This window comes from Engystomops pustulosus, chromosome 1 (assembly GCF_040894005.1).
Source record: "Engystomops pustulosus chromosome 1, aEngPut4.maternal, whole genome shotgun sequence".
In the NCBI taxonomy this organism is placed as follows: domain Eukaryota; kingdom Metazoa; phylum Chordata; class Amphibia; order Anura; family Leptodactylidae; genus Engystomops; species Engystomops pustulosus.
This window is the reverse complement of record NC_092411.1, coordinates 116,440,978-116,454,206: the sequence shown is the minus strand read 5'-3', so window position 1 is coordinate 116,454,206 and position 13,229 is coordinate 116,440,978. Positions and strand designations below refer to the sequence as shown.

The window sequence follows — 13,229 nt, the reverse complement described above, 5'->3', positions numbered from 1 at the left end:
TGCAACGGGTGCAAAATGGGGGAGCCATAAAAAGGGCTCCTGATGACAGGTTCCCTTTAATAATTTGCAGAAAGGCCTTTGCTGTTGATGACAGCGTAAATATGCCTCCTTAAGAGAGAAATGAGTTACATGCATTGCTTTGATGTGATTTTGGTCTTAACTTCCTCACATATAGTATTCAGTCCTAGAGGTTCTGTGGGCTCGTTCTATGAACTCAGAGCTTTCTCTCCAAGGGAGAGTTTTCTTGGCTGTGTTTTTGGGATTATTGTCCCGCTGAAATGTCAGACCTTGTTTCATTTTTACCATCCTGTTAGATGGCAGCAGATTTTTATCAAGAATGTCTCTGAACATTTCTTTACTAATCCTCTTTTCAATTTTGTGAAGCTTCCAAGTGATGTGTGCCCCACACAATGATGTCCCCACATGCAAACTTTACTTTAAATTGTGCCTTTTGGCTTGTAAAATAAGGTGTCCATTATGGCATTCAAATGGCATTCCATATAACCAGCCTATATTTTCCCAGTATTTCAGAAGCTTGACTAAATGTTGTTGAGCCAGACTCGGAGCCCTCTCTGTGGGCACAAGGGCTCTTGCACCAGCATCGAGTGTTGGTAGACAGGACTTTAAGCCTTCTTTTACAATCACTAGATGTCAATGATGTTCCGCGCTCAGCATAGTTTTGAAGCAACATCCTAAACTGCAGGAAGAGTGAGAAGGACGAGATCTTCTTCAGCTCTAGGTGTTGCCTCACCATAGGGGTGCCTATGCCAACAGGCACGCTGAGCAGGTACAAGGCGCCGGCCGCAACTCTAGCTCAGCTCTTGGTTCCTCCTTGTGCTCCCCTCCACCTCCCTCACAAAGCAATGCAGAAGTTGATCTTTCTGTATATCTCTTCTTGGCTCTTGACCTCATCTGATAATATATTTTTTTGAAATCTCTATCTGCAATCTTGGCTTTGCCAATTTATGGTAAAATTATGTTCTTTTCACTCCCAGATAATGTCCGGAACAGTGCTCACTAGAACCTTCAGTAGTTTAGAATTTCTTTTGTAACCAATACCATCATTATGTTTTATAAAAATAAGATTGTCAAGGTATTGTGCCAACTCACTGGTTTTATCAATCATTAGATATTTATTTTGTGGCATAATGGTAATGATACACCTTATTCAGCAGAACCAGCAGTGGCAGAATTGCCTTCTAATTACTGAAAGATTTCCATTGGTGTTATGACTTTCCATGGCTTTTTGCACCTCTCTTCATGTGTTCAATACTTTTTCCCTGTGTCATTTCTGTACACATTTAACTATGGACATCTATGGCATTACGATTACGATTATGATTTGGATAGGCTGTACTTGTTATGGACATCTGGGAGAATTCCAGGTCAATAACACCTTAGAAGTATATTTATTTAGCTCACATTCTTCAAGGTGTCTAGAGTCCAGGAGATGAAATCTTGTCAAAGTGTGGATGCATAACTGTAGGTAACATAAACAAATACTAGAGATACTGGGTACTAGAGTACTGGGTACTAGAGATGGTCATTAAAAAGCTACTTACCACTATGTAAGAATAACATTTTTCAAGTTTTAGAATTGTTCTCCTTCCACAGTAATTCTGTAAAAAGATGCATTAAAAAATAAATAAATAACCTAAAAAATATTGTTTCAGTATATTGTTAATTTAACAAAACAACACATTTTATCTTATTTGTCCTATGATAATGTTTTTTTTTAACCAGGGTTCTTTTTCTTAAATTTATACAATGAACCCAACCACACCATATATACCCTACAAGGGACCACATGGCTAAATTTATAGGAAATTACCTTCAAACACACACACACATATATAAATATATATATATATATATATATATATATATATATATATATTCAAGGAAGGCAGCAGCACTCCAGTAGATGAATTAAATCAGGGTGATCTTTATTTCAGATGCGAAGTTTCGGTGTATCCACCTTTTTCAGGCATACAGCATAGTGACCAGCATTTCTATATATGGACCAGCCTACTTCCTGGTTGGTCAAACAATTGTTTGTGCAATAAATGAACATATATACAAGTAAAGTGCAAGTGCTACAGTGAAAAACATAAAAGTGCAGTGCATATTAAAAACAGTAGTAATCAGTTACTGATGTAGGACCGCCCCATCGTCATTGACCAAATTTATGCAAATTAAGATGTCGCTACTAGGAAAAACATACCAAGCCCGGGAACACAGCGCCTCAAATGTCAACATCCGGTTACGACCGGAAGTCAGGTGTATCAGGTGTGTCACCTGATCGACCCTGTGTCACCTGATCAGCCCCAGACTGCGCGTGCGCACAGCTACCTTGGGGAATATGGCGGCCATTTTGGATAAGGGAATGAAACGAAGACCAAAAGAAATATATAGGTAAGTGGGAAAAAAGAATATGAGGAACCGGTCGCACACTGTATAAGCAGTGTGTTATTATGGGACTAGTGGAACATACTAGAACCGCGATGTGGCAGCTCTGTATGAATCCCCTTATCGTCCCGTCGGTTCCGATGGTTCACCAGAGAAAATGAGAGAATTCTGTACCACTAAAAGGAGTCGCAACGGGAGCCGGATACACACTGTGAACACAATGTGTTGTCATAGGGACTAGTGGAGCACTGCCGATCCGCGAAGTAGCAGCTCTGCATGTGTCCACGTATCGTCCCATCGGTTCCCCATATATGCTGACATGAGTAGCGAAAGAAGGAGCATGTGAAAAAAAGAGGTTGCTGCAGTTCCGGGAGGATGCTTCCAAAGAAGTAGACAACATGATGAGTCGTGGGGGAATTTTTGTAGACGTGTGGGGTCTTCTGGGTCCATCCATAAGGATATCTAGAGTAGAGTAAACAAAATATAGTATTAGAATGGAGAAAACTGGAGGGGGGGATCCCCTTTATATACTGGCTAAATACATTCTGAGGAACAAGATACGGGTACAGGAGAGCATACCTCAGGACATCAATCCATTAAGCACAAATGTTAAATGATATTAGTCACATTAAATTCAATATTTATTCCCTGGGGTTGTAATGACTGTAAACGGTGTATCCATTCCAGTTCTCTTTTCCTTAGTATTGCCTCCCTATTGCCTCCTCTTCTGGGGGGAGGGATACGATCAATCAGTTGACATTTTAGTTCTGATTCTTTGTGGCCATTATCGGTAAAATGTCTGCTCACTGGTAAATCAAGTCTCTTTTTGCGAATGGTATATCTATCTATATCCCTGATGTTTCTGGACCGTCGATAAGACATTAACGGGGGATTTTTAAATTCCGGAATATCGGAAGGATCACTGGCTAAAATCCTCCAGTGCTTGCGCACTATATTTGAGATTAGTGTGCTGTTGTCGCTAAATATAGATACGAATGGGATTCTAGCGGCACTCTCCTTTTTCTCGGAGGGTAACAGGAGTTCCTGTCTGTCTTTGTGTTGTGCTGTGGTAAGGTTCTTATCAATTACCTTTCTCGGGTAGCCCCTTTGTCGGAATTTGGTGACCATTTGTCTTATGTTCTTCTGGTATTTGTCCCTATCTGAGGAAATCCTTTTTACCCGTAAGAATTGGCTCAGGGGTAGTGAGTCTAACATAGGTCGAGGATGACTACTCTCATAGTGCAGGAGGGTGTTCCTGTCTGTGGGTTTCGTATATAGGTCTGTAGTGAGACCTTGGTCAGTGAGTATAACCTGTACATCCAGGAATTGGATCATCTCGGTTGATTGGACCAAAGTAAACTTAATATCCTGGTCGATGGTGTTGAGAAATTGATGAAATTCTAGAAGATCTTCCAGAGGGGCAGTCCAGAGGAGGAACACATCGTCTATGCATCGCCACCACCTCCGGACGTGTTGGAAGTGGTGGGACACATAGACAAACTCCTCCTCTAGAGCAGCCATCACGATATTCGCGTAACAAGGGGCCATGCTGGCCCCCATGGCGACCCCTTTCTGCTGGATAAAAAAATCTTCCCCAAAGAGAAAATAATTGTTAAATAACACCAGCTTAAGTAGTTCAAAAATAAACAGTGTTTCCTGTTCATTAAATTGTGATTGCCGTAAACATTTTTCCACTACTCTGAGGCCAAGTTGATGTTTAATGGACGTGTATACAGCATAGATATACCATTCGCAAAAAGAGACTTGATTTACAAGTGAGCAGACATTTTACCGATAAGGGCCACAAAGAATCAGAACTAAAATGTCAACTGATTGATCGTATCCCTCCCCCCAGAAGAGGAGGCAATAGGGAGGCAATACTAAGGAAAAGAGAACTGGAATGGATACACCGTTTACAGTCATTACAACCCCAGGGATTAAATATTGAATTTAATGTGACTAATATCATTTAACATTTGTGCTTAATGGATTGATGTCCTCAAGTATGCTCTCCTGTAGCCGTATCTTGTTCCTCAGAATGTATTTAGCCAGTATATATAGGGGCAGGGCCGGATTATAGGCGGGGCTCCCGGGGCTCGAGCCCCGGGGCCCCCACCATCTTGCCCCCCCCTAGGGGCCCCCACCAGATCGCACCTCCCGCGCCACCTGTCTGAGATGCCCGCCGCTCCCAGACTCAGAGACGCCTCCACGACATCTCCATTCACGACAGAGACGCCTCCACCTCCCAGGCCGCCCCCTCAGCACAGGTGACACCGCCTCCACCTCCAAGGCCGCCCCCCTCGGCACAGGTTACCGCCTCCCGCCCGCCCATCCCCAGGCATGTGTGGCCGAGCAACCTACCCCCGCCGCCCCGCCTAAACAAGAAACCCGCTCAATTGCCCCGCCCCCCGCTCCCGCTCGAACAGGCAGCCACGGCCCCCCCTCCCACCATCCCCGGCCGAACAAGCGAGCCCCGGCACAGGAGACCGCCTGCCGGCCCGCCCATCCCCCGCCATTCATGGCCGTGACATCAACCCCCGCGCCAGGACAAGCAAGCCCGCGCCCCCTTCTCAAACAAGCACCCGCCACCCCTCCCCTCCTCGGCCGAACAAGCGACACCCCCCCCCCTCCGCTCCCCGCTTGGAAAAGCACCCGGCGCCCCCCCTGAACAATCGTCACCCCCCCCTCCGCCCCCCCGCTTGAAAAAGCACCCGTCGCCCCCCCTCCCCGTCCGAACAAGTGGAACCCCCCCCCGCGCCTCTTTCCCCCCTTGAACAAGCACCGCCGACCCCCTACCAGCAGAACAACAGCCAAAAGACCCCCCACCCGCCTGAAGCCACGGCCGGTCACCCTAAGAGGTAAGTATATACATATATATTTATCTGTATGTATATACTGTGTATATACTGTGTATATGTGTATATATTGTGTATATACTGTGTATATGTGTATATACAGTGTATATACTGTGTATATGTGTATATACTGTGTATATACTGTGTATATGTGTATATACAGTGTATATACTGTGTATATGTGTATATACAGTGTATATACTGTGTATATGTGTATATACAGTGTATATACTGTGTATATGTGTATATATTGTTTGTATATTGGTATATACTGTGTATATGTGTATATATTGTTTGTATATTGGTATATACTGTGTATATGTGTATATATTGTTTGTATATTGGTATATACTGTGTATTTATGTGTATATATTTTTTGTATATTGGTATATACTGTGTATTTATGTGTATATATTGTTTGTATATTGGTATATACTGTGTATTTATGTGTATATACTGTGTATATGGGTATATACTGTGTATATATGTGTATGTACAGTATATACATACATATACTGTGTATATATGCATGTACAGTATATACATACATATACTGTGTATATATGCATGTACAGCGTATAAATGCATCTACTGTGTATATGGGTATATATGCATTACTGTGTATATGGGTATATATGCATCTACTGTGTATATACTGTGTATATGGGTATATATGCATCTACTGTGTATATACTGTGTATATGGGTATATATGCATCTACTGTGTATATACTGTGTATATGGGTATATATGCATCTACTGTGTATATACTGTGTATATGGGTATATATGCATCTACTGTGTATATACTGTGTATATGGGTATATATGCATCTACTGTGTATATACTGTGTATATGGGTATATATGCATCTACTGTGTATATACTGTGTATATAGGTATATATGCATCTACTGTGTATATACTGTGTATATGGGTATATATGCATCTACTGTGTATATACTGTGTATATGGGTATATATGCATCTACTGTGTATATACTGTGTATATGGGTATATATGCATCTACTGTGTATATACTGTGTATATGGGTATATATGCATCTCCTGTGTATATACTGTGTATATGGGTATATATGCATCTACTGTGTATATACTGTGTATATGGGCATATATGCATCTACTGTGTATATACTGTGTATATGGGTATATATGCATCTACTGTGTATATGGGTATATATGCATCTCCTGTGTATATACTGTGTATATGGGTATATATGCATCTACTGTGTATATACTGTGTATATGGGTATATATGCATCTACTGTGTATATACTGTGTATATGGGTATATATGCATCTACTGTGTATATACTGTGTATATGGGTATATATGCATCTCCTGTGTATATACTGTGTATATGGGTATATATGCATCTACTGTGTTGCATATACTGTATTTATACACTCATATATGTGTGTACATTTAAATATATATATATATATATATATATTATGCTGGGTATATGGTATGTGGGTATATGCTGTATATACTGAATGTGTGTGTATTTGCTGTATGTGTGTATATACTTTACGAGTTTGTATATACTCTGTATTAGTGTATAAATGTATATGAGTGCATAAATGTGTGTGTATATATGGGTGCAAGTATATGCGTGTAGAACTTTATCTGTGTGTATATAAGTATATAAAGGTGTGTAAATATCAGTGTGGGGGATGTATACCTGGCCCCAGTATGTAGCTGTGTTACTGGGGATGAGGCGGGTGTATGTAGCTGTGTTACTGGGGATGAGCCGGCTGTATGTAGCTGTATTACTGGGGATGAGGCGGCTGTATGTAGCTGTATTACTGGGGATGAGGCGGGTGTATGTAGCTGTATTACTGGGGATGAGGCGGGTGTATGTAGCTGTATTACTGGGGATGAGGCGGGTGTATGTAGCTGTATTACTGGGGATGAGGCGGGTGTATGTAGCTGTATTACTGGGGATGAGGCGGCTGTATGTAGCTGTATTACTGGGGATGAGGCGGGTGTATGTAGCTGTATTACTGGGGATGAGCCGGCTGTATGTAGCTGTGTTACTGGGGATGAGGCGGCTGTATGTAGCTGTGTTAATAGGGGGCGAGGCTGCTGTATGTAGCTGTGTTACTGGGGTGAGGCGGCTGTATGTAGCTGTGTTACTGGGGATGAGGCGGCTGTATGTAGCTGTGTTCATGGGGATGAGGCGGCTGTATGTAGCTGTGTTCCTGGGGATGAGGCGGGTGTATGTAATGGTGTTACTGGGGATGAGGCGGCTGTATGTAGCTGTGTTACTGGGGGTGAGGCGGTTGTATGTAGTGGTGTTACTGGAAAGGCAGCTGTATGTAGCTGTGTTACTGGGGATGAGGCGGCTGTATGTAGCTGTGTTACTGGGGGTGAGGCGGCTGTATGTAGCTGTGTTCCTGGGGATGAGGCGGGTGTATGTAGCTGTGTTACTGGGGGCGAGGCGGCTGTATGTAGCGGTGTTACTGGGGGCGAAGCGGCTGTATGTAGCTGTGTTCCTGGGGATGAGGCGGGTGTATGTAGTGGTGTTACTGGGGATGAGGCGGCTGTATGTAGCTGTGTTACTGGGGACGAGGCGGCTGTATGTAGCTGTGTTCCTGGGGATGAGGCGGGTGTATGTAGTGGTGTTACTGGGGATGAGGCGGCTGTATGTAGCTGTGTTACTGGGGGTGAGGCGGCTGTATGTAGCTGTGTTACTGGGGGTGAGGCGGTTGTATGTAGTGGTGTTACTGGAAAGGCAGCTGTATGTAGCTGTGTTACTGGGGATGAGGCGGCTGTATGTAGCTGTGTTCCTGGGGATGAGGCGGCTGTATGTAGCTGTGTTCCTGGGGATGAGGCGGCTGTATGTAGCTGTGTTACTGGGGATGAGGCGGCTGTATGTAGCTGTGTTCCTGGGGATGAGGCGGCTGTATGTAGCTGTGTTCCTGGGGATGAGGCGGCTGTATGTAGCTGTGTTCCTGGGGATGAGGCGGGTGTATGTAGCTGTGTTCCTGGGGATGAGGCGGGTGTAGGTAGCTGTGTTCCTGGGTATGAGGCGGGTGTAGGTAGCTGTGTTCCTGGGGATGAGGTGGGTGTATGTAGTGGTGTTACTGGGGATGAGGCGGGTGTATGTAGCTGTGTTACTGGGGGGAAGGCGGCTGTATGTAGCTGTGTTACTGGGGGCGAGGCGGCTGTATGTAGCTGTGTTACTGGGGATGAGGCGGCTGTATGTAGCTGTGTTACTGGGGATGAGGCGGCTGTATGTAGCTGTGTTACTGGAGGCGAGGCGGCTGTATGTAGCTGTGTTACTGGGGACTAGGTGGCTGTATGTAGCTGTGTTACTGGGGGTGAGGCGGCTGTGTATAGCTGTGTTACTGGGAGCGAGGCGGCTGTATGTAGCTGTGTTACTAGGGGCGAGGCGGCTGTATGTAGCGGTGTTACTGCTGGGATAGTGGATAGTGAGCAGGAGGATATGTATGTACGCTACACTCAGTGGGGGCCTCCACCAGATTTTGCGCCCAGGGGCCCCCACCAACCTTAATCCGGCCCTGTATAGGGGATCCCCCCTCCAGTTTTCTCCATTCTAATACTATATTTTGTTTATTCTACTCTAGATATCCTTATGGATGGACCCAGAAGACCCCACACGTCTACAAAAATTCCCCCACGACTCATCATGTTGTCTACTTCTTTGGAAGCATCCTCCCGGAACTACAGCAACCTCTTTTTTTCACATGCTCCTTCTTTCGCTACTCATGTCAGCATATATGGGGAACCGATGGGACGATACGTGGACACATGCAGAGCTGCTACTTCGCGGATCGGCAGTGCTCCACTAGTCCCTATGACAACACATTGTGTTCACAGTGTGTATCCGGCTCCCTTTGCGACTCCTTTTAGTGTTACAGAATTCTCTCATTTTCTCTGGTGAACCATTGGAACCTACGGGACGATAAGTGGATTCATACAGAGCTGCCACATCGCGGTTCTATTATGTTCCACTAGTCCCATAATAACACACTGCTTATACAGTGTGCGACCGGTTCCTCATATTCTTTTTTCCCACTTACCTATATATTTCTTTTGGTCTTCGTTTCATTCCCTTATTCAAAATGGCCGCCATATTCCCCAAGGTAGCTGTGCGCACGCGCAGTCTGGGGCTGATCAGGTGACACAGGGTCGATCAGGTGACACACCTGACTTCCGGTCACATGCTCGATCAGGGCCGATCAGGTGATACACCTGACTTCCGGTCGTAACCGGATGTTGACATTTGAGGCGCTGTGTTCCCGGGCTTGGTATGTTTTTCCTAGTAGCTACATCTTAATTTGCATAAATTTGGTCAATGACAATGGGGCGGTCCTATATGAATAACTGATTACTACTGTTTTTAATATGCACTGCACTTTTATGTTTTTCACTGTAGCACTTGCACTTTACTTGTATATATCGATCAAATATGTATCACATCATTGTACATTGAAAAATATGTATATGTTCATTTATTGCACAAACAATTGTTTGACCAACCAGGAAGTAGGCTGGTCCATATATAGAAATGCTGGTCACTATGCTGTATGCTTGATAAAGGTGGATACACCGAAACGTCGCATCTGAAATAAAGATCACCCTGATTTAATTCATCTACTGGAGTGCTGCTGCCTTCCTTGAATATATTACCGGATCCTTGCCACGGATATACAGATTCTGCACCCAGACAAACAGGTTGTGCTGCCTTGGACTTCTCCTTTTATATATATATATATATATATATATATATATATATATATATATATATATATAGAACAGCAAAAAAAGGCAGCACTTTTTTGCTGTTCTATGGTTTGATGGACCTTGGTTCAGGTCCTGGGAATTGCACCCGAGTTCATAATTTTTCCCGAGTGCTGCCTCACCTCTTTGTATATATATATATATATATATATATATATATATATAATGGTATAATGGCAGCACTCCAAAATTTTAAAGCGAAATCTATTTCACTTTCAAACCTCATTTTATTTTTACTTACATGTGGAGGTACTCTGGTCCGGGTCCTGGGAAGTGCACCTTATTCCAACGTACTTCATAGAGAGTGCTTCCACAGTTACTTTGTATATATATATATATATATATATATATATATATATATATATATCTGATTGTATTTATGTATGTATCAGAAACAAATACACAGACAGTTGGAGACAGACAAAGAAAACTGGAGTCAGAGACAGATAGAGATACTCAGAGACAGAGACAGTCAGAGACAGTCATAGAAAACCAGAGTCAGAGACAAACAGAAACAGAGACAGACAGAGGCAGTTATAGTCATTCATAGACAGATAGAACGGACAGAGACCGTGAGATTTGGGACAGGGACAGTCAGAGACAGAGATAGTTAGAGACAGAAAAGGTCAGAGACAGAGACAGCAAAGACAGTCAGAGAAATAGACAGTCAGAGATAGTCAGGGACAGAAATGGTCAGATAAAGAGACAGTCAGAGACAGAGACAGTCAGAGACCTTCACTGATAGAGACTGTCAGAAACCACCACTGACAGAGATGGTCAGAATCAGAGATGGTCAGTGACAGACGGTCAGAGACCATCACTGACAGAGATGGTCAGAAATGGAGACAGCCAATGACAGAGACAGATAGACACAGACAGGGACAGTCAAAGACAGAAATGGTCACAGGGACAGTCGAAGACAGTCAGAGACAGACAGAGGCAGTCAGAGACAAAGAGAGAGATAGATTGTTATAGCTAACAATTTGTGGAGGATTGTATATATATATACAGATATACATATCTGTATTCAGGACTCTTTAAAACAATGAAAAACACATGAACAAACATGTAAATCCAGAGGTGTGGTACAATAAACCATAGACCTGAAGCCCCCCTCCCCCCCAAAAAAAACCACACAAATGTCAGAAAACATGATGGAAAAGATCAACATAGTGTAAATAGAGACATTCTGTATGAATAAGTTCAAAATATGCCAATCAGAATAATGCTGAATAATGGCACAATAAAAAGGATAATATACAGGTCCCCATATGAATAGTGAATGCAATGAGGCAGAACAAACACACATCCACATAGCAATGTAGTCCCCTAAGAAATAAGGACCATTGTTACTCGAGAGTGTAGCGAGTAAGGTGGTGGGAGAAACCAAAGCCCCATGTTAATTACCACTACTGTCACTTCCACATGTGTACTGGATACAGAAAAGTATACAGGTTTAAATAATACAAATGCAGGAAGTAGGTGGATACATGAAAATTACCTAGACATGTGCTTGTAGACTAGCAATGTGAACAATGGTGTTTGTGCACGTGAGGCTCCTTCAACCGTTATTGCCCACACTTTGGTGCAGGGAAGGTCCCGTATCACTGCAGAGACAAGCAGACTGGGCTATTGGGGGCTGGAGTTTTAGGGTTCACTGTCCTGTGTGTTGTTCCTGAACCCAATGTCCCCATTACAGGCTGTTGTCCCCATCTAAAGAAGTCATCTCTTGACCAAACTTTATTCACTTCAACTTGAAAACCTGGAACTATCCTCTCTCTTTACTCATACTAACTTTTGCCAAGCTACAATCTTGTCTGTCCTAGCTAAAATTTCCAATGACCTACTGTTTGACATGGCCAAAAAGCTCTGATTTCCTCTTTCTTGATCTATCCGCTGCCTTTGAAACTGCTGACTGATTTATTCCTTTACTTATCTCGCCGTTTCCTGGATCTCTCTCACATAACTCATTTCACCTCTTCCCCTTGACCCCTCTATGTTGGTGTCAAGTACTGTATTAGGACCCTGCTCTTCTCCATTGATACTTTAGGTCTAGGAGAAAGCCACATCACTTAAAATATTAGTACATTGCTTAGACCCAGATTTTTATCTCTGGTATAGACAAAGTATAGACAGTCCCCAACCATGGAATACTCAATTACAGTTTTATATGCCTAATTGCGAATGATAGGCAGTGGAACATACTATTTTCCGGGCATGGGAGGGAGTCATGGAAGGAGATGGCCCACTGCGGATAATGGGTTGGGGGGTGCATATCTGTAAAGCAGTAGTATGTGAGAGATGGCGGGATAGCCACTTTAGGTTCATACACAGAGTAATCTATAGGTTTAATATTCCCCCTCATTCTAATACCCCAGATCATCTTATTGCATGCTCAAAATGTGAATTCACACCCCTTGCATGATGTCACCTCCCAGGATAGGAGAGGAAGGTGTAGGGGGTGTGCATAATTAGCAGCACGGAGTGCCAGACATCTTGTCCTAATGTACTGTGCTGCTTATTACTATCTACTATGACTTCCCTATTTCCCTACTACTATATATTACAATAATACTTGGCCCCCATTCCTATATTCTGATACATACTATATAGGTATGTCTTATTTTGCTATGAACATGAATTTTCATTTATAGTTGAACAAAAAAATTTACATTTATTGGTATACTGTAGTCATGTTATCACAAACATCAGAATACCCATCTGAATTTTATCAAGAAAGTTTTGTGAATCTATTTCCATGTACAACAATCTATGGTACATTTAACAACCTTGGTATTCATGAGCGAATATGCCGAGAACTTCTCTAACATCCCTATAACTCTCCAAACTCTGAATTTCATGCTGAGCTTTTTGTGACTCCATTTCTATAAAAAATCATTGGCCCCAGTCTCTCATGTTTAGCACTTTCATTCAATGACACCTTCTTGTCCAGGTAGCTGCTTGTAGCGCAATTGTCAGGGATTTTATTCTGTGAATTCCTCAGCCATGTCACAATCTCCTGCAGTGTCTAGAAGATTTACTTACACTAATGTATAGTATGGGGGAGCTCCCCTTTCAGGGGAAGACTTATATTTCTAAGCTTGAAAAAAATCAGATTTAAAAAGAAAAAAATAAATTAAAAACCAAAAAAAAAAAACTTCAGAGAATGTTCACTCTGTAA

At 42.9% G+C, this 13,229-nt stretch overlaps 1 long non-coding RNA gene across 2 annotated transcripts in view; it reads right to left on the bottom strand.

Annotated features, from left to right (window-relative positions):
• Positions 1–1,398: 1,398 nt before the first annotated feature.
• The window catches only part of LOC140083501 (uncharacterized), a 33,801-nt gene continuing 21,970 nt past the window's right edge, over positions 1,399–13,229 (bottom strand). For both annotated transcript variants that reach the window (XR_011849941.1, XR_011849940.1), the window contains 2 exons: positions 1,563–1,619; positions 1,399–1,480 (listed from right to left, as the gene is read on the bottom strand). This is a non-coding gene — a long non-coding RNA (uncharacterized lncRNA). The remainder of the gene's footprint in view (positions 1,481–1,562; positions 1,620–13,229) is intronic.